The sequence below is a fragment of the Ictalurus furcatus genome, chromosome 11 (genome assembly GCF_023375685.1).
Source record: "Ictalurus furcatus strain D&B chromosome 11, Billie_1.0, whole genome shotgun sequence".
NCBI classification, from domain to species: domain Eukaryota; kingdom Metazoa; phylum Chordata; class Actinopteri; order Siluriformes; family Ictaluridae; genus Ictalurus; species Ictalurus furcatus.
The window spans coordinates 11,035,197-11,060,102 of record NC_071265.1 but is presented as its reverse complement, the minus strand read 5'-3'; the positions used below and the strand labels follow the sequence as shown (position 1 = coordinate 11,060,102).

Sequence of the window (24,906 nt, the reverse complement as noted above, 5' to 3'; positions counted from 1 at the left end):
TTAGAGACTGCACTGCAGTCAATATTGCTCTCCAACTTAAATCACAGCTGTTTGTTACACCATTCAAGAGAGTAGGTTGAGTAGTCGACTCACTGCTAGTGTGTAGCCTGAATTGCACGTGCAGGCCTAAGTTAACATCATTAATCATTATTGTTCCCCAATGGCCAATCACTGATTACCACTGTTCCCCAACAACTGATCACTGACCACCATTGTTCCCCAACAACCAATCAGTGATCACCATTGTTCCCCAACAAGCAATCACTGATCACCACTGTTCCCAACAACCAATCACCGATCACCATTGTTCCCCAACAACGAATCGCTGATCACCATGATTCCCCAACAACCAATCACTGATCACCATTGTTCCCCAGCAACCAATCACTGATTACCATTGTTCCCCAATAACTAATCACTGATCACCATTGTTCCCCAACAATCAATCACTGATCACTATTGTGTGTCCCACCCATGCTCTTATTTGTTCTTCATTTTAAACTATCTTCTTGGCTATATTCACAAGTAATAAATGCAAGTTATTCAATTTATTGCCATTCCCTCCATGTCTATCTCCCAGCAACTTACTACCACTTCATCTTTTTGTCTGTGTTCTTGATAGAAATGATAGACATACAGATATGACATCATCTGGTGACTTCTTATGACTTCTAACATGCGTTAGTTACTTTCTCCTGAAAATAGTTGGCGACACTGAACATGCCTGCTTTCATGTTCCCTCACACTTTTAAATCTTTAAGGGAGGTTTCATTCAAGTATGACTGACCACTGTTTAATTTAGTGCAACACGTTTCAACATCTTTTGACCAGTCAGTACCAAAACAGTATCTGAGTACTTAGTAACTATCCTGGATGTTAAAGTTTTCCTTCTGTCTGGGTCATTTTAGCCAACAGGCTCTGATTTGATATTTTTCTTTTATACAGCCATTTGTGTGCTTAAACAAAATTGAAGGATCTCTAATAAGCTTTGCAGCCAAAGAAGATGCATAGAGGCTTAAAGAACATCCATAAATTGACTAGATATATTTAACAGCCTCTCAGAAAAGCAGAAAACTTCTGACATGTGGCAGCATGCCAGTTTTTACCCAAACGCTATCAGTTTGTTTTGAAGGCATGAGGTAATTAAGCCATGTGATGCATGGTCTTACTGCTGATCAGTGCTGTATGAGCCACTGGAAGAACATGCTCCTTCTAAATACAAACATCCATCCTGGTTTAAGAGATCAGTGCTGTGTGTTTTCTTGTAGCATTAATGGTGCAGATGGTATGCTGTTGCTTGAGTTACAATGAGGGAAGGCAGCCTCCAGATGCCTGCTGAATCTGTTTGTTCACAAATGAAGTTTTCATGCAAATGTAGACAGCTCATTTGGGTTAAATCATTCATTAAGTGATTAAGGGTACAGTAATAAAGGGTTTCTGTTAAACCATGACCAAAAATGTAGAAAACATAATAAACATAATCTAGATTCTGGGTTCTGGAGGCTACAGTAACACAAAGAAACCTTACATTTAAATATATATATATATATATATATATATATATATATATATATATATATATATATATAATGCATATTAGGTCTTTTTGCATAATATTTTAACCAACTTTGCAAGGCCAGAATTGGTTTAAGTAAGAACAATATCTCACAAGGAATTGGATTTGGGAAGTTGCTTAAATTATCACACTCATTGCAGCATGGAAAATAATAAGAAGGGTAAACAAATGAATAATTCAATTATAAGAGACTGCTTTCTGGGTTTAAGAATACAAAATACAGAGGTTACGCCGTGGTTACGGTTTTGGGCTGATTGGTGGGTTGTGAGTTCATATCCCAGCACCTCCAAGCTGCCACTGTTGGGTCCTTGAGCAAGACCCTTAGCCTCTAACCTGCTCCGTGTCTTAGTTTTGCATGTTGCTTTGGATTAAAGTCAGCCAAATGAATATATTTATAAATACCAATATGTTTGGAATGTATAGCTTCCGCTGCATATTTGATCCCCCTACTACAATCAAGTAATCTCAAATTACTCCGATATTTAAAAAAAAAATAAATCAATCAGTAAATAAAAACAAAATAAAAGCATGGTTAATCTTTTAATTGTCTTTATTTATTTTATTACACTTTATATATTTATTTCTATGCTTAAAATAGATGGATCATGTAACACAAGGTCAGTCAGAAAAAGCATGTATGCATTATTGTATTCTGGATTAATTAGCCTCATGAGATGTCCTTTTCTAAATATTGCGCACACTCTTACTATCATATTCACATCACCATGTTCTGCAGTCACTCGCAGAGAAAAGAAATTGATTAGATAAGTCAAACCAGGCCTGGTAAGCGTGTGTAGCAGCAGGAAACCATGTTCCGGCACTAAAATCCCATCTGAGCATCTCAGCGCTGAATTACCTTGACCTTTCAGTTGCTAGGGTGCACTGTTAATTCTAATATGTAACTATGACAACCTGCCGGCTCGGAGAGCTGCTCTGACGCACTGGACCGATCGATGGCAAGTTGTTCTCCAATGTGCACTTCTCTAACCCAACACCGCTCCCCACCCCCCAAAACACAAACACACACACACACACACACACACACACAGACAGACACTTTACCCATTCAGTCACTCTCCTCATCTCATTCTCACAGCTCCTGTTAGAGCTAGATTGGCTTTCTCCCAGCATCAGGCACTAGTTCATCTCACCATGCTCTCAGCGCATATAGAGCTACTGCCAAAAAAAATTTTTTTTTCTTTAAATCAGTTATAGATTATTCAGTCATGTGAAAAAATAAGTACATCTGATGGAATTTTTTTAAATTTATATATATATATATATATATATATATATATATATATATATATATATATATATATATATATATATATATATATTTGGACAAGCAGACATTTGATGTTTTTCTTTTTTTTTTGTCTATTAATAAAGGTGACACTCTCTGTCAAATGGCACATAAAATTGACATTTTTGTAGGGATTTTCACAATATAAATTAACAAATATGGAAAAAATAAGTACACCTCTACATTTATCAGACCTTCAAATCAAGTACATCATTCCACTGTAAGACAAATCATTTACAAATGGCGCAGATTTCAAACAACTGCCAACTTGTTCAGGACTGGCCGTCTCAGCAAATTCAGCCCAAGAGCAGAATGTTTGATGCAAAAAGAAATCTCCAAGAACCCCAAAATTTCATCACAGGACCTGCCAGTACATATTGCAACTGTTGGTGTCAAAGTGCATGCTTCTACAATCAGAAAGAGACTGCACAAATTTGACCTGCATGGGAGGTGTGCCAGGAAAAAGCCTTTACAAGATTACATTTTGTTAATGAGCATATAGGTAAAGACCAGACCTTTTGGAATAATGTGCTCTGGACAGAAGAATCAAAAATAGAGTTGTTTGGCCACAGTAACAGCAGACATGTTTGGCGCTGACCAAAGACAGCTTTTCAGAAGAAGCACCTCATACCAACTGTGAAGCACAGTGGTGGAAAGGCCATCTGTCCGAAAGTTGCAGTTGAACCGAAAGTGGACCTTTCTACAGGATAATGATCACTAAGCACTAAGCACACTAGCAAATACACTAAGGCTCAAAATGAAGAAATGGAAGGTTATGGAATACTCTAGTCCAGGGGTTCCCAAACTTTTCCAGGGCAAGGCCCTGACCGAGGCCCCCCTTTTGCAAGATGTCTTTAAAAGACATTAAAAATACAGACTTCTGAATATATCCCCCTTTTTTTTTTAAATTAATAATTACATCTTACATCTTTACATTACATTAGGAATTGAGTGTGTGTGTGTGTGTGTGTGTGTGTGTGTGTGTATGTGTGTGTGTGTGTGTGGTTGTCTGAGAGTGAGAAAGAGAAAACATACTAGTGGGAGGGATGGGCTTGGTGGCTCCGACCAAATTGTTGAGGCACCCCGTGGCCGGGCACCCCCTGGCGGCCCCCAAGGGCCCCACATTGAAAACCACTGCTCTAGTCAAAACCCGGGTTTGAATCCCCGAAGCAGGCAGTACATGCAAGAAAACCTTCAAGCATCTTGCAACTGAAAAGTTAATTTTCCTTGTGGTATATCAACTTTTTTAATAGGCACTGTTTCAAAGATCATCAAATGTTTGCTTCTACAAATATGTCAAAAAAGGCAACAATTTGCATGGTTTTAACATGACTGTAGATAGCCCAATATATTCATGTTCTATTCAGGTGTGCTCAGATCTCCATCTGTGAGAAGGTTCTTAAAGAATCAAGGCTTACCTAATCAAGGCTTTATCCTGCAAATCACAAGACAGTGTTATAATAAAGTTCTTCATGGTAATCATGTCTTCTGATAAAGTTTATATGAAATTATTTTGCAGAATATGTCCCTTAACTTTACATGACTCATTCTCTGTATCTTAATGCATTGCAGGCTATATCTATAAATACCAATTTAGCTGCCATTTTAACTGCTGTATTAGCTCACAAGGTCACTTTTTCTTTCGAGTGGAAGCCAGTCAGAGTTAGATACGTCCTCATTACACCATTATTTTCACATTTATGCTTGAAGTTTCATAGACATATTGTGGCAAAAATGAATCAAAATGCCTCAGATTCTTCAGCAATATCAGGCAGACTTGCTGGATTAGGATGCAGATGTTTAATCTATAAACCCCTAATCTATAATCTATTAATGCCTAGTTTTCAGCCTCCTGCAGTTTGAAGGTCAAACGTCACCATTACTTGCTAACTACTTTAGGCTTGTAGATTTGGTACAATATTAATGAAACAGATCTCAGATACCAAACATAAGATGCACCAAGTATTTTTCTTTTCTTACTCTTACTGACATGGCTGGACACTTGGCTCATCTCAACATGCAAAACAAAAATCTGTCTTTTACTTGCCAGTTTTTCACTTTTCTTAATATTTTAATATTTTATGTGCTGTACTGTTTTCAATACTCTATCATGGTTGTCCTCTGGGGTCATGTTTTCTGTCTTAAATGTCTAATTATTTGCTTTTTTGTAAAATATATATAATTTTTTAATTAGAAGAACATTTTGTTGTGCTGTCGTTCTCCACCATGCAAGGAGGGCAGGACAAAGAAATCTAATGGCTGCAGCAAGTAATAAATATTCACTAAGAATCTGTCCCAAACCACTTTCTATACACTGAATAGGCTGTCAAAATAGAAATTACATTGTCAGCGTACTAACATACTATTTAGCATTGTAGAATGTGGTTTGGAACATCTGATTTTGTACTTCAAAGTTGCTGGATCAATAAAAACTATGAAGCTCTTTTTTTATGAAGCTATAACACTTTTATAAACCTGATGGAATGACAAAAATGGCAGATACTTATATAAAGTACAGAAAAACAGCAACAGTGCATCATTAGCCACTAGCCAGATAATGTTCTCACACTAACAACAACAAAGGAGATAAATATCAAAATAAAAAGACATAGATCTGTAGATAAAATATACACTAAAGGTGAGCAAAAGAGTAGCTAAAACAGATAAGAGAATAAATAGGCACAGATTACACACACCAAGAGCAAACAGAAGAACTGATTTAAGTTTAAAATGCAAAAATACACATAACTCATCATACACCCAGTTAGTCTCTAGCTAAAACAACTTCACAACTGGTAATGATACAAATTGTATAACGAGCTTAAATCGGCTAGGTATTCAGTGGCCTCTTATTAAATTAGAGGATAAATAAGTGCTTGACCTGTTCAGTGAGAAAAAAGCTAAAACTCCATCAGACCTTAATCTTTTTTTAAATTTCTTATTTTATAGTATAATTTTAAATTATTTCACTCTCATGTATGTTTACAATCCTATGCTATCTCAGTCTCTCTCTCTCTTTCCAGTTGTATCTCCTGCCAATCACCATATTTTGTGCTTGGGCCATGATGATGTTTCACATATGTGAGCAGGCAAATGTCATATGTGTGCATGTTTCCTCTTACACATTGTTGAATGTTAATTATTATTACATGATTGTCAAGGCAATTGTCAAGCATTTTTGTTCCTTGTTACTCAGAAGTCATCTTTTATGCTAATGTGTAGGCTATATATACATATAGTCCTGTATTGCAGTGACAAGGCCAGTTCTTTTGTTTTTGCTATACACTAAAAACAATTTTTGTTTGACCCACCCATTTTTCAAGTGATCAGAAATATTGGAACCTGTGACTGACAGGCGTTTCTTGTTGCCCAGCTTTGCCCTGTTAGATTGATTATTTAAACAATGGATATCTCTGAATGTCTACTTTTGGTTTAAGCCCTGGGTTTTGCCTGTGAAGACTGCATTTGTTGTTAAAAAGGATAAACAAACATAAAGACCAGAAAGCTGTCTATGGGAGAAAAGCAAGCCATTTTGAAGCTGAGAAAATCAATCGGCACCACTGCACAAATATTGGGCATAGCCAATACAACAATTTGGAATGTCCTGAGAAAGAAAGAAACCACTTGGGTACTAGTAACCAGACCTGGAACAGGTAAGTGGAGGGGGAAAAACAGTAGTTGATGAAAGTAACATTGTGAAAGCTGTGAAGAAATACCCAAAGACAACAGTCAGTGATGTCACCAACAACCTCCACAGGGAGGAGTGAAGGTATCACAATCCACCTTTTGAAGAGCAGAAATATAGAAATATAGAGGCCATATCATAAGATGCAAACCCCTTATCAGCAGTAAGAATTGAAAAGCCAGATTGGAATTTGCAGCAACAACAACAAAAAAAAAAATACAGAAAGGAGCCACAAAAGTTCTGGAACCAAGATTAACCTCTACCAAAGTGATGGAAAGAAGAAAGTGTGGAGAAAGAATGGATCTGCTCATAAACATACAAGCTCATTGGTCAAGCACAGTGTCACTGTTTTAAGACTATCTGTTCCAATACTTTTGCTCACCAAAAATGTGTTTCTGCCATCAAAGATGCCCTGTTCTAAGTTGTTTAACATATCTAGATGTAAATATCATGAAATGAAAGCTGAAATTCTGATCTGTCATCTCATCTTCATATTTTGATCTCAAACCCAAATGTCATTGTATACCAGAAATGAAAGGATTGGCCTTGCTGTTCCAATACTTTCAGAGGGGACTTTATGCAAAACTGAATGCATCATAATATAAAGCCTGATCCCTGAATTATTCTATTTGAATGGCATTTGTCTAACTCAAGTATGATATATAAGACTAATGTACTTTGAATCAGTAAAAGCATACAAGGCCAAGCAGCATCTATATAAGTGAATTCCATTTATTGAATTTTAGCTCTGCAAAATGTACTGCCTTTGAATAGCATGTGTTTGGCTGCTCCTTAGGTAGCCAGGTTGGTTTGTTTCCATGGAAATAAAGGAAAAAAGCTTTCTGATGGTCTTAATAGGCACAAAACTATCAGTAATAAAAATAGATTGACCACTGCATCTGCACTTAGCACTTTAAGTTCTGTGTGCTCTAATCAGATAGTCAAAATTTAATATATGTAAAAGCACAAAGATATTTATAGAATGCAGATTTTTTAATATATATAAAAACAGGTTTTATGATTGAAAGCAAGTTTGAATATTGGGGTCTTAGATGACACCCCTCTGTGACAAAGCTGAAAAGGATAATCATTTATAATCAAGGGGAAAATTTGTCAATGTTTCAGAAATTATTCCTATTTTACTATTTTTATTCTTGAGGTAAAAGCATATCCACACATTTCAAAACTCTTTGCTCAAAAACACAGCATACTTTCATGAGGAAAAAAAAATCACGTCAAATACTGACTTGATCAAAGTAACTCACATCCCATCATTCCATCCATCTTTCACCTTGTTATGTGCACAGTCAGAGTAAAGATTTGTCATGTTTGTGACATGTGATCATTTGTGATTTGTGATCATTCTATGAGACTTCCTACTCATGTCACTTCTCAAGCTTAAAATGGGCTTCCCCTGTTTGCTATAAACTCTGCATCCCCTGACCTCCTTTTAAACCTTTTGCCCTGTTAATATTTAATGGCCCCTGTTAGGAGTTATTCTGATTTCTGTGTTACGGTGGATATTCGTATCTCATGCTGGCCATGCGTGTTTGCCGAGCATTTCGTCTTCACGGTAAATGATTCAGAAGGTGCACGATCAAAGGCTTCTCAAGCTGTTCCATGCAGTTCACAGTCTGTGCCATAGATTTTCTCCATCTCTTGCTTTGAGCATGCTCACCCTTTCCACCGTGACTACCCAGGCCAGCTCCTAGTGTGAAAGAATAAAACTGTGCTTTATTTTTCAAACCTGTATCTTGGAACTTAACATTTTCCAGCAGAGACAGATTGGATGTGGAAAAAAAAGAAAGACCATATTGCATATGAAAAAAATAAAAATGTTTTTAAGCAAGACAATATGCCAGAGCCTTTAAACCAGAACAGTGGTGGCTCGTCCATAAGGGCAGGTGGGGAGAAGCTCCACTGTCAACAAATATGATTTACAACTCCATACACTTAAAATGCCATTAAAATATACAAATTATTTTCCATTGATTTGCCCACTTTTCTCGAGGTTGCACAATAGAATTATTATTACTGCACTTAGTGCTCAAAAATGAGAACTACAATTAAGTGCTAACAGAGATTCTTATGGGTAGGATTTTTCCAGCCCCATGCTCGTTCTATGAACATTTTCAGTGGAGGAGGAGGTGCAGACAGGACAGTTATTGACAGGGATGCCAGACTGGGATAGTTTTAAATATACCACGGCCACCAATTTGCTATGTTGTTTAATAGCAAATGATCTGAATTGAATGTAAAAAATAAAATAAAATAAATTCCCACAAAATGGCAACATATTAGTACAAACAGTGTGTCTATAATGAATAGAAACATTTGTATTGCAAAATTTAATGCAAAAATTGAGAGGGAGAAGGAAAGTGGGGATTTATAGCATGAATAATGTCCATACATCAGAAATAAGTTTGAAATACTTGTTTCCCAATAAAAGGCTGATGAAAAGAAGGACCATCTCCACTTTCCAATGTTGAAATTATTGGGCTAGTTTTAGGTATTTGTGTGTTTTTAGAGATCTAAGATGGAAAATTTTGCTGAAACCTGTCAAACCCTGTCTACCTGTCAAAGGTACAGTATGTCTAAACCCATTCAAAGCATCTAGAATCTATGCTGGATGACTGTATGCTGTTGCTGACTCTTGGGTTACTCTAAAAAAAAATCACTAGATAGTAGCTTATAGCATAAGTCAAGTGTGACAACCTCTTGACTTATGTTGTTATTAATGTCACCCTGCCCCAAGAAAATCTATTTTCATGAGCAGCTGCTGAACAAGAGTAAGATGGGAAGTAGTAATGAGTTTATGTAATTAAGAAGCAATATCTGTATGAGGTCTGTGTATATTACATGCATTAATTTAATTAATTAATTTAATTCATTTTTATTTTAAAATGCTTTTTTTTAGGTTTTTGGGGCTAAAATTAATGAATGATCTTGAATTACCCGGATGTATATCAGGAATTACTGGGTGACTAGTATCAAGACATGTAGATTAGAGATTACCTTTAGCACCTGATGTGCTGCTAATATGGATCGCTACATGCTTTTTCAAAAAAGCAAAAGACTGGTGGTAAAGGAGCATGACATGTCGGCTGGATTATCAGGATTTTCCTGTGCGACAAGTTAAGGATATTTTAATCATACACAACTTATTTCTGCATTTTTAAAAATGAAAACAGAATACGGCTCCAGAGTACACATCTTAACCAGAGAAAAGAGCATGTAGAATTAGCCTACTTGTAATTCCTGGTTGACTTTTTTTTCACATTTGGATTCATGAATATTTTATTTCTAGACTTTGTGTAGTGAGACTAGTAAAAGCGATTACAAATTAGTTTATATTTTATGAATGAATTTTAAATTTAGTGCATGCCAAGAAAAAGAAAAATATAAATATAGCTGCAAGCAGCGATTGGTGGGCCCAAGCACCAAGGGTGCAGCAAAAGCCACTATTAAACATACACGTGAGCCACATGCCGGATGTACAGTGAAATTATGCCATACTTCCTGTTTGTGCTGTGTGACACGTTAATTGATCATCTCACCATGGCAACGCTATTCCAAATGTAAACATTTCCTTTCCAATTTAATATCATGAATATCCTGACATCATTCTGACCGTATGTGCTATGACTTTGATGAATCCTGTAAGAGAAGGTTTAAAACGGTTTCTTTTAAAGCCTCACATTCTGTTGCCACCATTTGGTGCTATGACAATGTATCGCTATTGGTATGTGTATGTGACAGCGCACCATCATTTAACATACAGTGCATGTAAAGTCTGAGTCTTACTGCTTTATATCAGGTGGAATTATGCCATGTTAGAGTGAAATGTTAGTTGATTGCCTTGCCATGGCAACACTATTTAAGAAGATAAATTTATTCACATTTTAGCATCACGGAGATCATCATTATTCTGATCAAGTTTGGTTTGAATCTAATGAATTTTGTAGGAGGAGTATTTAAAAGTTTGATAACTGTCAAAATGTACAAAAGCCAAAATGGCTGATTTCCTGCTGGGCAGACTTGGATGGATGTTAAGGGGTGCTGTCAAGCCCCAGAGCCATGCCCATGTCCATTTTTATTTTATTTTATTTATTTTTTATTTTTTTTGCATTTGCCAGCTTTCGTTTGATTTTGAGCATGCCAAGCACCTCAAAAATGCAACAAAAGTTCAGGAGGAAAAATAATTCTAACAGATAGTTGGGCCTTTCACCCTTTTGGTGCTTGGGCCCTAATAAAAGCTGCTTGCTTGTTTTCCTTTTCCATTTTCATTTCTAAATTTCATTTCTTTGTTTTAGAATTTTTATTTCCAAATGAAAAATGTCTTAAAGCAAAGTACATTGACCGTATGGCTATCACATTTTGTTCCCCAAGTTTTCTTTCAGTTGGTGTACCACACCACTGATAAAACAGTATGTATTGGTGCTCAAACAAGGCCTTTCAACTCTGCAGTTCAGACCTAAAATGTTGGCCAAAGTTTCTGTGTGCGTGTGAACAGGGAAGCACTGGTTGCCAGAAGCTTTTGGAGAGGTTTAGGAAAAGTCTATCCAAAACCCAGAAATCCTGAGAATCATTCGACATTTGTGGCAAAGCATGCGAGCAGCAAGCCATCCAAGTACAGAGGTGAATGAAGCAATGGAATCTGGCACACTGTATCTGTGTTTTACTGCAGGAGCATCGCTATGGCCAATCATTCAGGAACCAAATGTTTTTAGACTATTCAAAGCTACTCTGGATTTGAGAGAAGGTTTAGTTGGAGATGTGTTTGTTTGGGATTATAAAAAAAAAAAAAAAAAAAAAAAACAACCCACAGTTTTGAAAGTGTAGTTTGTGGCTAGTGGCTAGTCTTAAAAAAAGGCATCCTTTCTATGTTTGCGGATGATTAGCCAATTTCTGATACAATATATAAACAATGACTATACAGACAATTGTTTTGATTTTTAAGTATATATATATTATTGATAATGTGTACGTTATTAGAAAGCTACCACAGCTACTGAAATATTTTTCACCGATTCACTTTCTGATCCAAACACTGATAAGATCGCTCTCTCTACACGCACTCACATAATTTCCCAGCTACTAGGGTGTTCCGTACATATTCACCAGGTTTTAAGAAGTTGTTGTAACCGTCTCAAAATCGCTGCAATGTTCTAAAACAGTTCTGCAATGCATTACTCATGCATGTGTGTTGATAAATGCAAATCATTCCTAAATTATTGAGCATGTTCACAGCACAGCTGAGAAACATTTATTGACACTGACAAAGCTAAATAAAAGGCAAAGCAAATAAAGCTGAAAATGACAAAATGACAACTAAATGGTGAAAGCAATGAACCGGTGAAAGAGAGTGCCTCTTATGTGTGTAGTGCATTAAATCTTCCAGCTCTTGCAGCAGGTCAGCTACTGTAGTCACACATCTCTTCTTCCTCCATATGGCATCATTTCCTAATTGAGTGACTAGTTTTCTTTTGTCTTAATTTACAGTATGGATTTGTTTTGGATTCTTTTAAGTCATTAGTATGAAATGACTGAGTTTCACAAAACTTTCACCAAATTTGTGTATTCAGTTGAAATAAATTGAAACTTGACGGTGTAATCCATAGATAAAATTTGCAGTAACTCATGCATATTATAAGGTCTGAAGCCCATCAGTCAACATTTACATGACTAAGAGTCCTTATATTGAAATGTGCACATTTTTTTAATTTTATTTTACAAAAACTAAATTTTCCAGACAAACTGGATTTTCATGAAAGCCACATTTCTCCTGTGAACAGTTTACAAATACATTTGTTTGTATCCAGCTTGATCAGTGAGGCCCAATGTTCAAGTTTGGACAAAAGTAACATTATACAACATTTAATTCCAGTCCACTAATTTGATTGGTCGAGCAGGATTCCAAGAGTGTGTATATTTCAGATAACCATACTGGGACGTTTCACAGTGTGTATCACTCCCCTCCTCTGTGTTCACCCCATAAAATTTCCCTTCCTAGTTCAAAACAGTTACTACAGTAGTGTTAGTGACATCATCAGCAGACATGGCATGCAATACTTTTTCAGGAATATAACTTTTATCTTAAGATATGACAGCTCACCTGGAAAGATGGAAAAGAACAAGAAGGGATGACAGTTTTACCAGAATCACCTTTAACATGAATGCACAAATCAATGTGCGCCAGTTAGACGACGTGTTATAAAGTGAATGCGGCTTCTTCGGGATCTACTTCCGCAAGCAGAGCAAAAATCAACAGAACATTTGGCCATATTGCGTCCAAAATGTCACTTACTCGATATTCATTGCTTGTTATATGGGGTACTCCCAATCGTGTCACAATAGTGATAGTGTAAATAGCATGCTTTTGTGTCATGATAGAAATTATTCATAATAGTTAAATTATTCTTGTAGAAAGTAATTAGAAAATTAGGCGTATTATTTTGAACAATGAAAAAGAAAAAAATTGGAAGGTCCTCACAGCCTCGCAAAGGTTTCAGTCTGCTGTAGATGTTTATGTGCTGTAGTGTTTCAGTCCGTTTCTGTGGTTGTTTGAAGTCATGTAGTAAAGCTTGATGTTTACATGGACAGCAGTAATCTAATTACTGACTGTATTCTGAATAAGACAATAATGTGATTAAGGTGTTTTCATGAGCTGCTTTTAGAATACTCTTTTCATGTTCCCGTGTTACATGTTATAGAACATAGATCAATTAACAGCACACGTCATTACATCCCCACGCCACGCTGTCCGACGTTCCCTCTAGAATTTCATGTATCGACATACAGTTCTTCATTATGGTACCATATACAGATTTGGGTGTTTTTATTTTTAATTTCACGAACGCTTCAAGTGCAGTTAATTATTTGTCATGCTAAACGTGCTAATAGAAGACTGCTTGAAACCGTGGACTGCGTCTGAAACCGTGCACTTACCTACTATATAGTATCGGAAGTACGTGTATTTAACCTACTATATAGTAGGTAAGTTGTGGACGCAGACGTGCTCTCCTGTTTGCCGTCAAACGGTTGAGCACTGCCGTGTGTGTATGTGTCCTGTCGCAAAATGCAGTGAAAACTCCCACACGGTGTTAATAGTGTGATTAAGGTGTGTACATGTCTGTAATGCACTTCTATAATGTGACTAAAACAGGAATACTCCGCATGTCTTAATTCCATTTGTTATTTTGAGTATGACTTCAGTCGCATTACTGTAATCAATAATCGCTGTTTACATGTTAGTTTCTTAATCAGAGTATTGTCTTAATCGGGTTAATATCGGAATATTGTCCATTTAAACATACTGAGTGTCTGACAATATCAAGTGAAGCAAAGGAATCACAGCGACAAAGCCAAAGTCAATCAGATGTATGTATTAATTGGCATATGTTTTGCTCCTCAACCACCCACATGTTATTTGCTAATGTCAGTTGTTAATAAAGAAGTCTTGATCTGGGTTCAGTTAAGTCCTCAGTGGTGATCTAAATGCACAAGAATGATCATTTTTCTCGGGGAATATATCCATGGATCCTCCTACAAATCTCCATGTTTTGGCATAAACCCCCGACTTTTTAAATCCTAGAAATGCCCCTGTATCATATTACACCCCCACTCACACGCTGCCTGTGTCTTGAGGCAACGTATTCACTTTTATTGAGGTTCAGAACGCCTGTATAGTTTTATTGGGATCCAATTATTTGATATATTCCATCCTTGTGGTGGTGTTGCAGGTAATTTATTTGTCTTTTGCTTGTTTAGAGATTTTTTTTTTTTTGGGTCGCTGTGTGGTTGGGAGCAAGAACAGAAGAGAAGAGAAATGAAGGCCCTTGTAAAATTCCAGCAGGAAACTCTTTCAAAAGAAACTAAGATCTTTGCTTCCATCCTGCACTGAATTGACAGGCTTTGTTTAAAACAGGTAGGACCATGCAACATGTCATATGTGAGAAAATAACATAAAACAGCACTGTGGGCTAAAATATCAATCAGTTCAGAAGTTCTAGCTAGAGAACTGTCAGAGATCACTACTGATTGAAAATAGCAAATGGGACAATTTCTTTTCATCATCGAGCCACACATTCTGTCCTGTTTATTTGCTGTAGTGACTAACGGAGGATATTGATTTATTCTGTATGAGTCTAGCTCTTTTTTGGTTGCAGTTGTACGACCCACTCTGAGTGGTGTTTTTGATCATCATAATTTAAAGCAGACCTTGTTTTTGTCACTCAGGATTGATGTTCGGTGTGTTTCTGGGATGCCTGTGGTGGAATGTTTGTGATGTAATTTCAAAAGGCCTCTCCAGTTTGGATAATTCTTTGGTAGTCTGTGGTGCGACCTCCAAGAAGATGAACAAGGTGCCTGGGGCTCAAAGCCCAGTGGAGAGAAAGGATTTATGAAAGCAGCATAGTTCTTAGACATGCATGAGTATGTGTGTGTGTGTGTGTGTGTGTGTGTGTGTGTGTGTCTATGTGTGTGTGTTCTGTCTCATGATTTTGTTTTAGCTTCAAGCATTTTTGGAAGCCATCTGTGCAAACATTTACTGAACACCATAAAGTCTGTCAAGTAAGAGAGATATAGGGAGAAAGAGAGAGAAGGAAGGAAGGAAAGCACCTTTCTGTGTGTGTGTGTGTGTGTGTGTGTGTGTGTGTGTGTGTGTGTGTATGTGTGTGTGTGCGCGCGCGTGTGCGTGTTTTTATATCTTGGTGAAGACAGGAAATAAATATTGTGTGTGTGTGTGTGTGTGTGTATGAGAGAGAGAGAGAGAGAGATGTCGAGAGAGAGAGAGAGATGTCTCTATTGACTGAGAACTTCACTCAACAAATGTTGAGTGGAAAACAAATGTTAACAAAAAACTGTTACTGAGGTTAAGGTTAGGGTTAGTTTTAGGTATAGCATTAACTAGCATAATTACATCAGTGGAAGATCCTTAGAAGGAGTGTGTGTGTGTGTGTGTGTGTGTGTGTGTGTGTGTGTGTGTGTGTGTGTGTACGTACGTACTGTACTCTCTCGACTCTCCACGTTGAGGATTTCTGTGCCAAGTTCTGGCTCCGTCTTAGGGAACAGCATGTACTTGGCTGCAGTGGAAGCCTGAACCATGACATCTATAAAACACACAAAGCAGCAGCCACACACACGCAAGCTTAAAAACTTGACCCCACTGTCCATAAAAGATTCTCTCTCTCTCTCTCTCTCTCTCTCTCTCTCAGGGCATCAGGGCCAGTTGTGATTGCTGGAGTGGTGGAGTGATTGCTGAAGTGGCTTCCCAGAGCTCTACTGAGCTTCAAATGGATCACATCATGCTTATAGTATTATTATCATATAAAAACATCCTTTATTTTTATTTTTTCATGAAAAAGTACTTTTGTCTAGGAAGCGTACTTCATTGGGTGTGTGTTTAATGCTTTAACCCCCTGCTGAATCTGTCTAGGTGCTGTTTAGTCTATTACAATGTGAGATATAATGTTGATGTTTATTGATGTAATGTTGAGATTTAATGCTTAAATGTTGCTTCTTTAAGTAGACATGTAGGTGGAGGTTCAGAAGTCTACAGTATAAGACTGTTTAAGATTATTTGCTTTTTTTCTGTTGATGCGTATACAGATGCGTATACAGTTTTGCCAGATCACTGCAGAGTTTCTTGGTCAGAGCGAAGTTTACAGGTAACAATTAGACTGTATACAACATTTCATTCCTGTATATGAGGAGCAATAAGTTCATCCTGTTTCACGGTTCAAGCCCTCTAGACATTTAAAAATCCAGGAGCAAAGAACTAAACTCAAAACACCTTGAAGTCATTAGGTCAATTATATGTAAATAATAAAAGGTGGTGGTGTCTGTTTTTTGTTTTTCTGTGCTTTTTCAATCAACAATACTTTTGCATTTGCTCAGACATGTTAATAAATCTGTCTTTTTCTTCTTGGTTGCATAACATGACTTCTGCAATTCCTTTTTTCCATTCTTTTTTTTTTTGTTTCATTTTATAACACTGACTACTTTGCTCTCTTTGTCCTTTTTTACTTTAAATCAAAACCACCTTTTAACAAAGACCACCAGTAACGGAAAAATTATCAATATAAGTATAAAAAGTGTCTATACACCAATCAGCTATAACATTAAAACTATGTTCCTAATATTGTGTAGGTCCCTGTAGGTACTCTGACCAGTCTGCAGCTATGCATTAACTTTTTTCACTTATTTTTGCTACAGTAGCTCTTCTGTGGGACCAGACCAGACAGGCCAGCCTTCCCCATGCGCATCTGAGCCTTGGGTGCTTGTGACCCAGTCATTGTCCTACCTCGGACCACTTTGGTATGTACTAACCACTGCATATACCTGGAACACCCCACAAGACCTGGCATTTTAGTGATGCTCTGACACAGTCGTCTAGCCATCACAATTTAGTCCTTGTCGAAGTCGCTCAGATCCTTAAACTTGCCCATTTTTCCTGCTTCCAACACATCAACTTTGAGAAATGACTGTTCACTTGCTGCCAAATATATCCCACCTCCAGACAGGTGCCTTTATAATGAGATAATCAATGTTTTCTACTTCACCTGTCAGTGGTTTTAATGTTGACTGATTGGTGTAGGTATAAATGAACCGTGTTCTGCCAAAAGCTATTTCCTCGGTTGTTGTTGTTGTTTGATGATGGTGGTGCATTGTATAAACACAAACACACTCTAAAATATCCCATAGGTGTTCAATTGGGTTGATAGTGACTGTAAAGGTCAGAGTATATTTATATTCATGATTAAAATCATCTTCATCATTAAACTATTCAATGAGCCCCCTTGTCCTGTGGAATCTAGGAATAGACCACTCCCATCAGGATATATCATCAAAAAAGGCCTAATAGTGCACATACAGTGAATCGTTTCTGGTAACCTTTCTTTTACCTAGAAACATTCTAATTTCAGAGCCGGTTCTTGGTGTACATTAATGAAATAGATCAATGGTCGCCAACCCTCTTCCTTACCTTCCTGCAGGTTTAATCGCCAACCAAAATCTAACACACCTGTTTTAATTTATCAAAAGCTTCTTAAAGTAATAGTTCACCCAGAACTGAAAATTCTGTCATCAATTACTCACCCTCATGTCATTCCAAACCCATAAGACTTTCATTCATCTTTGGAACACAAATGAAGACAGTTTTGAAGACAGAGTCCTCCTCTATGTCAAAATCAGTTTGTATGCCAACCCCCCACCCCCCCTCCGCCCCCCCAACATGTGACTCCCAATGCGTGTACTAATTCCGGGAGGGGGCCCTCGATGCCCAGACCGGAGATCCCCAAGTGTTCCAAAGTTCCCTTGAATGTCATCTCTCACAGGACCATAAAGAGGATGCTTGGAGTGTTCACTGTAGTATGGACGTGGGTCAGTCTCTTCTGTACTGCAGAGAGATGACACACTATCTCCAGCCTGGCTTGGGCGTGGAGCGATAGCCACCACACAGCCAGAGGGGGGAACGAAGCTCAAGGCGGACCCTGAGGTGGGAGCGACGTTAACCACGGAGCCAGATGGGGAAGCGACACTCTCCGTGAGGCCAGAGAGGGGAGCGAAGTTTTCCATGAGGCCAGAGAGGGGAGCGAAGTTCTCCATAAGGCCAGAGGGAGGAGCAAGGTTCTCCACAAGGCCAGAGGGGGAGCGATGCTCTCCATGAAGCATGAGGGAGGGAGCGATGTCCTCTGTGGAGCAGGAAGGGTGAGTGACATATGGCGTGAAGCAAAGAAAAGGAGCAACGTCTTCAGCGAAGCATGGAAGCAGAGCGACGTCTTCAGCGGAGCATGGAAGTGGAGCGACGTCCTTAGTCAAGCATGGAGGCGGAGTGACGTCCTCAGTGGAGCAGGATGGCAGAGTGACGTCCTCAGCCAAGCAGGAAGGCGGAGCGACGTCCTCAGCCGAGCAGGAAGGCAGAGCAACGTCCCTGATTGAGCAGAAAGGACACTAAGACAGAAACAACAGCAACGAAAGACAAACGCAAGACTAAGAGTGCAGTGCAAACTTTGGCTATATGCACATAGGTGCTTGTTAAGTTAATGAGAATCAGGTGCAGGTGGTTATGTTATGATGCTGTGTGGTGCAGTGGCTGCTGGGAACTGTACTCCAGAGTCCCTTGCGGGATATCCATGACAAATCTTTATTTGGGTGAACTTTTGCTTTAAGGCAATGATTAGATGGTCAGGTTGACATGATTATGATTGGAGTCTTCAGGAAGGTAGATATCAAAGAACAGGTTGGTAACCACCAACCAACAAGTCTAGTCCTTTAAGACATTTGACCTTGCTGTAACCTTGATCCTGTTAAGGATCAATTCCAAAATTTAACCAGTTTTATCTGATGGTTACTTTGATAATTCCATATAAATTTTACAAACCTTCAACCACTTGTTCTTGAGATATCGCACAAACAATGTTTGGACAGACAAATGGGCAGATGGACAACCCGAAAACATATGTGATCTAGTGAGTAGTCTTAAATTATTATTAAATTATTATCCAGGACTAACAAAAATACTGATGTGCCATGGCACAATTTGAGTTTTGCCAGCAAAATACCCGCTACAGCTAACAGAGGCACTGACCCACCTCACTGTAGGGGTCAAGCTTTCAGGTCTGTACCATTCTCTTAGTGTCATGAACTTGCCTACCTGTATCAATTTTTTCCACATCTCTGTAGAACAGAACCTTTTACTTCTGCACCACTGAGGTCTCAAAAGTGCTTTGAGTTTTATAATAAGGTGTTTATGCACTGCAACCCTGTCATAACATCCCTCTCTGTGTAGTTGTGGACACATTGTTCTTGCTGACCAAAATGGAGTTAAAAATGACTCATTGTCTCAGAGGGGAGACCTGGAGAACCACCAAACTTCTTTTTTATTTACAGGTCATATGGGCTACAAGTGAATCTCAACCCTTATGAGATTTGTTGCAATATAAAAAGAGGCTCTTTCCCTGAACCTGCTGGAAACACAGCAATAAATGCAGTGTGAATTTCAGGATATTTCCATCACTTCATTGCATATATATATATTTCCACAGGAGACAAACTTATATGAGTTAGCAGATGACCTCATATATTGCTTAACCAGGGGAAATTCTTGTAATAAGGTAACATGTTGTCACACAGCGCACATATTTGATTATTTTTTATACTGACCAAAATTAACTTATAATTTATTACGAATAGAAATTACATAGTGTTAATTGTGACTATGAGTGTTAAATCTTCCTCTCATAGATGTTCAACCTTAAGCCGAGTAGTAATGTAATTCGGTATATCCCAAATAAAGTATGTGGGTTTCAGGTAGATTAGATTGCTCTATTACTTCAATTAATTCAAATACATTCAAATATTTCATATTAGCAGTCAAATATGGCACATAGGAGCCAGAAATTGCAATGACAAGAGTATTTAAAGATTCAATTCTAACATGTGGTGCAGGAACATCACAGCAATTCACAGCCTGAATACAAACTAAACTGATTAGGCTTATGTCTGTTCAGCCACAGCACGTATCCAAAAACTGTTAAGCATGACATTCACTGTATGAGAAAACCACACTTAGCTAGCCAGGTTTTAGACATCTTCAGGCAGGCTATACCACTATGTTTGTTAAACTAGATCTGTTTACACAACATGATCTTTGCAGCCTAGGCAAGGTTAAAATCTAAATAAAAAATTTCCACATGTATGTTATAGGCAAAAAGAAGTTTGGTCAAAATCAGCCATTTCCCAGAACTCAGCCAGAGAGTCAGTACTGTGAAATGTATGTGTTAATACATGGAATGTTCAACACTGATATCATGGAAATGTAACAGAAATACGGTTTCGTTATATCTGTTTTGGTCCTAACTGCTCTATTGAAGTAAATAAAAAGTGAGCAAAGTACCTTTCAAATTTACTAAAAATCTATTCACATGAAATGGTAAATGGTCTGCACTTATAGAGCGCTTTTATCCAAAGCACTTTACACTGTGTCTCATTCATCCATTCACACACACACACACACATACCAATGGTAGCAGAGCTGCCATGCAAGGCGTTAACTTGCCATCGGGAGCAACTTAGGTTTTGGTGTCTTGCCCGAGGACACTTCGGCATGTGGAGTCATGTGAGCCGGGAATCGAACCGCCAACCCTAAGATTAGTGGACAATCCGCTCTACCACCTGAGCCACAGCCACCAAATATGCCCACTTTATGAGGACATGTTTGATTTAGCTATAGCACAATGGTGACAATTTCATCAGTGTGGTAGTCTAGCTCATTGGTTCTAAATGTAGTGTCTGGGGACCTCAACAGTCCATGAAGCATTGCCGGTGGTCTGTGATTTAAAAAAAAAAATCTAAATCCACCAGTATCAATGTTGTTCTGAATATTATTCCTTTATTCCAGTTTTAGCTTAATTGACTGGTCACTTTAATTAAATGAGTGTAATCCAAACCTTAATAAATGAAAAATAAGTAAGCTGATTAAAAATGTCAACTTGGACCTAATGTGTTCTGTCAATAGAAAGTTCAGGGGAAAAAAACTCAATAGCTCCAGTAAATAATCAGAATATTATTGTACATTCTTGAAATATTTGGATATAAATCTGAGGGGATCTGTGCTGAGGGGATCTGTGGATTTTTGTTTGTTTGTTTGTTTGTTTGTTTACAGCTAAATTGGTCTCCAGCTCAAAAAAGTTTCAGAACCCCTGGTTTAGCTGACTACTGTACCTAGCTGACAGTCTGTGCAACATAATATTTTCAGATACCATTATAACAGACAATATACTAAATGTAAATGTAATACAGTAATCTATAGGCGACTTAAAAGTTGAGGCTTATTAAACTATAACTACTCATTAGTTCATGTAGCATGTTGCATGTAGTATGTTGAAATACTATGAAATAGCAAGAGGGGTTGAAAGTAAGTAAGTAATATACATATAAGGGATTGCATAAGTAAGACTGGGGTTGAGATGACTCATAGTTACAAAAAGGAACATGTCAAAATCTTGGAATGTTAGAAGGGAAGGGTTTGACTGCATTAAAAGTTGGGTTTTCACTCCAATAATTCCCTGATATTAGACTATAATCTGTTTACTCTTTGCTGATTTTGAATACTTTGATTTTGAATTTACTCAGGAATTTTTCGAACATGCTGCAAACAGGAAAAGAGCATGAGACGTGTCGTTTCTTATTGCTTCGGGAGACTCAGAACACAATCTGACAAGCATGTCAGGCCAATCACCTCAGTGCCGGTATCTCCGACTTTCCTGCTACCGCATCCCTATACTCCACTTCATCCCAGAGGGGAAAAACAGAGAGATGACAAACACATTCTCCTCTCCTGAGTACTATTGCCCCAACTTAACTCAATCTGGCCCTATGATTTCCCACTGCCTCCAGATCAAATCTCATTTCCTCGATTAATTATGTAAACTAACTGAAAGATTATTCTTCTTTTCTTCTGTTGCACTAAACAATGAATCATATAGATGAACTAGGTCACCTGGCAGATATTTCAAGAGCCTGGTACACACTCTACAAATGAGCAATGCAGAGATTCACTTTCTGGATGAGACATCACAGAACTGCATCAAGCAAACAGACATCGAGTGGAGACATTCAGTTTGTTGATGAAGTGGCCAAACTATTAATCCTGTTTCAAACTTTAATGCTGTCCCACAGGGATGAGAGGCCATGTCAGAGAGAGAGAGAGAGTGTGTGTGTGTGTGTGTGTGTGTGTGTGTGTGTGTGTGTGTGTGTGTGTGTGTGTGTGTGTTTGTGAGAATGTGAGAAACGAGGTTCGCCTTGTCTTTGATGAGATGTGTTAGGACTAAACCATCTGTTATAAGCGGATCCATGTTTCATCAGCCTCCAATTCCTTTCATGATGACAAGTGATAATAACTCTCCTACTTGCTTTCCTTGGAAAGGAGACTCTGTGGAGTGTTCTCCACCTCTCCCAAGTGACTCTGGTACAGCGTGTTAAATAATATTTGCTGGAGAAGGAGGACATGACCTTTCCGAAAACACAACATCCTGTTACCATGTACTCTACTTAGGTGTTACACGAAAAACAAACTTTGCTCGTTTATATAAGCGCAAACCATATTACGCTTTTATCCCCAGCATGGGGAGTTTGAAAAATGTGGGTGTTTTCAGGCAAACCATCAAACCTTATTACTACATCTATAAACTGTGTACATGGTTATTGATAATAGATTGAGATGAAGCTCCTTCCAATAAGGGGTTCAATTCAAGAGGGGAAAAAGTTGGTGCATGAACGAATATTTATGGCTAATGTATTGTGAAGATCCCACAACATTAAATGTAGCTACAATGGATAAAATGTACAATGTGCCATTCTTTAATAACAAAACAATGTGAAAAGAATTGTTAGCAGTTGTGATATGAGAGCAATAAAACACTTCAGGATGTGCTGTTATTGGAAAATAATTCAGTGTGGTCATGTCTCTCTGTTTTTCATTGGGCCACATCACACCACCCTGTCATTGATTATCCAGAGTAACTTACAAAAAGTGCAGACAGCAGTGCAAAGATAAATAAAGTACTGCACAGCATGGAAAACACACAAATGTGCAGGATACAGGGTTCTCGAGGACCAGGATTGAGAACCTACAGTATGGACTAAAGACTGGTCCAAGTAATGCTGGTCCAAGCTGATGTGTGTTAGAGTGATCCATTGGGTAACCACAAAGCACAGACCCAAAAAGTAAGTGTGTGAACAATAAAATCACAGTGTAGAGAATTACAAAGACCTGTTATCATGCTGCAAATATTTTCTGCAAAAGTCTTCAGTCCTTTAGGAAGGAATGGAGACAACAGGACCATTCCAACTGTAAGGGGAAGCTCATTTGATGACTGAGGAGCCAGCAGGAGTGAGTTATGAAGTAACAAGCATCTGTACTTTGTATCTAGTATCAGAATCAGAATGTTTTTATTTTATTTGCCAAGTACAGGGTGTACAAGGAATACTTTTTGGTGCAAGGTCACACAATACAGTACAATACAATACAATACAATACAGTGCAATATAGTATAGTGCAATACAATATAATATAGTACAATACAGTGCAATGCAATACAATACAATACTGTATAATACAATATAATACAGTAGAATACAATACAATACAGTACAATACAATACTGTACAATACAATATAATACAGTGCAATACAATACAGTGCAATACAATACAATGCTACGTACTACAATACAGTACAATATAATACAATTACAATACAGTTCAGTACAAACCAATATATGGGGCACGGTGGCTTAGGGGTTAGCATGTTTGCCTTGCAAACAGGGGTTTGATTCCCGCCTCTACCCTGTGCCCGCAGAGTTTGCAAGTTCTCCCCGTTCTTCGATGGTTTCCTCCAGGTACTCTGGTTTCCTCCCCCTGTCCAAAGACATGCACTGTAGGCTCATTGACATCTCTAAATTGTCCATAACGTGTGAATGGGTGTGTGAGTATGTGTGTGATTGTACCCTGCAATGTGTTGACACCCCTTCCAAGGTGTCCTCTTCCTTGTACCCCAAGTTCCCTGGGATGGGCTCCAGGCTCTTCACGACCCCGTGTAGGATAGGCAGTTCAGAAAATAGATTGATGGGTGGATGGATGGATGGACAATACAGTACTACATACTAAAATACTATATAATACAATACAATAAAGGACAATACAATAGATCTGTACAGATAGATTGTACACTTTGATTCATATGCCCATTGACCTTGATCTGCTCATAATGCTGTATTTTGGATTGTGGATATTTGCAATAAATCTCCTGCACATGTATCTTAATCTTGCCCCTGAGTCTTCCTTTATATAAGAAGGTTCAGACTTTACTTAGCTATATTACTGTAATATACGTGCACTGTCATTCGAAATGCACTTTTCTCTCCCTGTATTTAATTTAGACCTTCAAATAGACTTCATTTCATACACTCTTTTGCCTGGCTATTTATAACACATACCTGTGAAATTTCACTTTATTTATTAACTATATTTAAACCTTCCATAATGACTGTCTGTTAGTCTTGTATGCTGGATTGAAACTATTTTAATTAGAAAAAAAAACTGTTCAATTTTGTTGATAACCATGTTCCTAATCTGCGTAGGCAGATTATTTTATCATATAAAATAAGCCATGTAAATAATTACACATTTGTGAAGGCAACTGTGAGACCATGTTGAAAATATATATTCTGACTTAAATCAATTTACTCCAAAAAATTTAACACTAAATCAGTAAGATCCCACCTTATATTCATGCTTATATTGCAGAGATTTGGTGTTTGTAGTTCTGAACCACAG

At 37.9% G+C, this 24,906-nt stretch overlaps 1 long non-coding RNA gene across 3 annotated transcripts; it reads left to right on the top strand.

Moving 5' to 3' along the window:
* The first annotated feature begins 10,242 nt into the window (after positions 1-10,242).
* LOC128614898 (uncharacterized) lies at positions 10,243-24,561 on the top strand. Of its 3 annotated transcripts, XR_008387112.1 has the most exons (4): positions 10,243-14,494; positions 15,783-16,235; positions 16,783-16,884; positions 19,459-24,561. It is a non-coding gene; the product is annotated as an uncharacterized LOC128614898 (long non-coding RNA). The 3 variants fall into 3 exon arrangements; XR_008387111.1 differs by having other exon boundaries at positions 15,783-16,884; positions 21,703-24,561; XR_008387110.1 differs by having other exon boundaries at positions 15,783-16,884.
* The last annotated feature ends 345 nt before the right edge of the window (positions 24,562-24,906 follow it).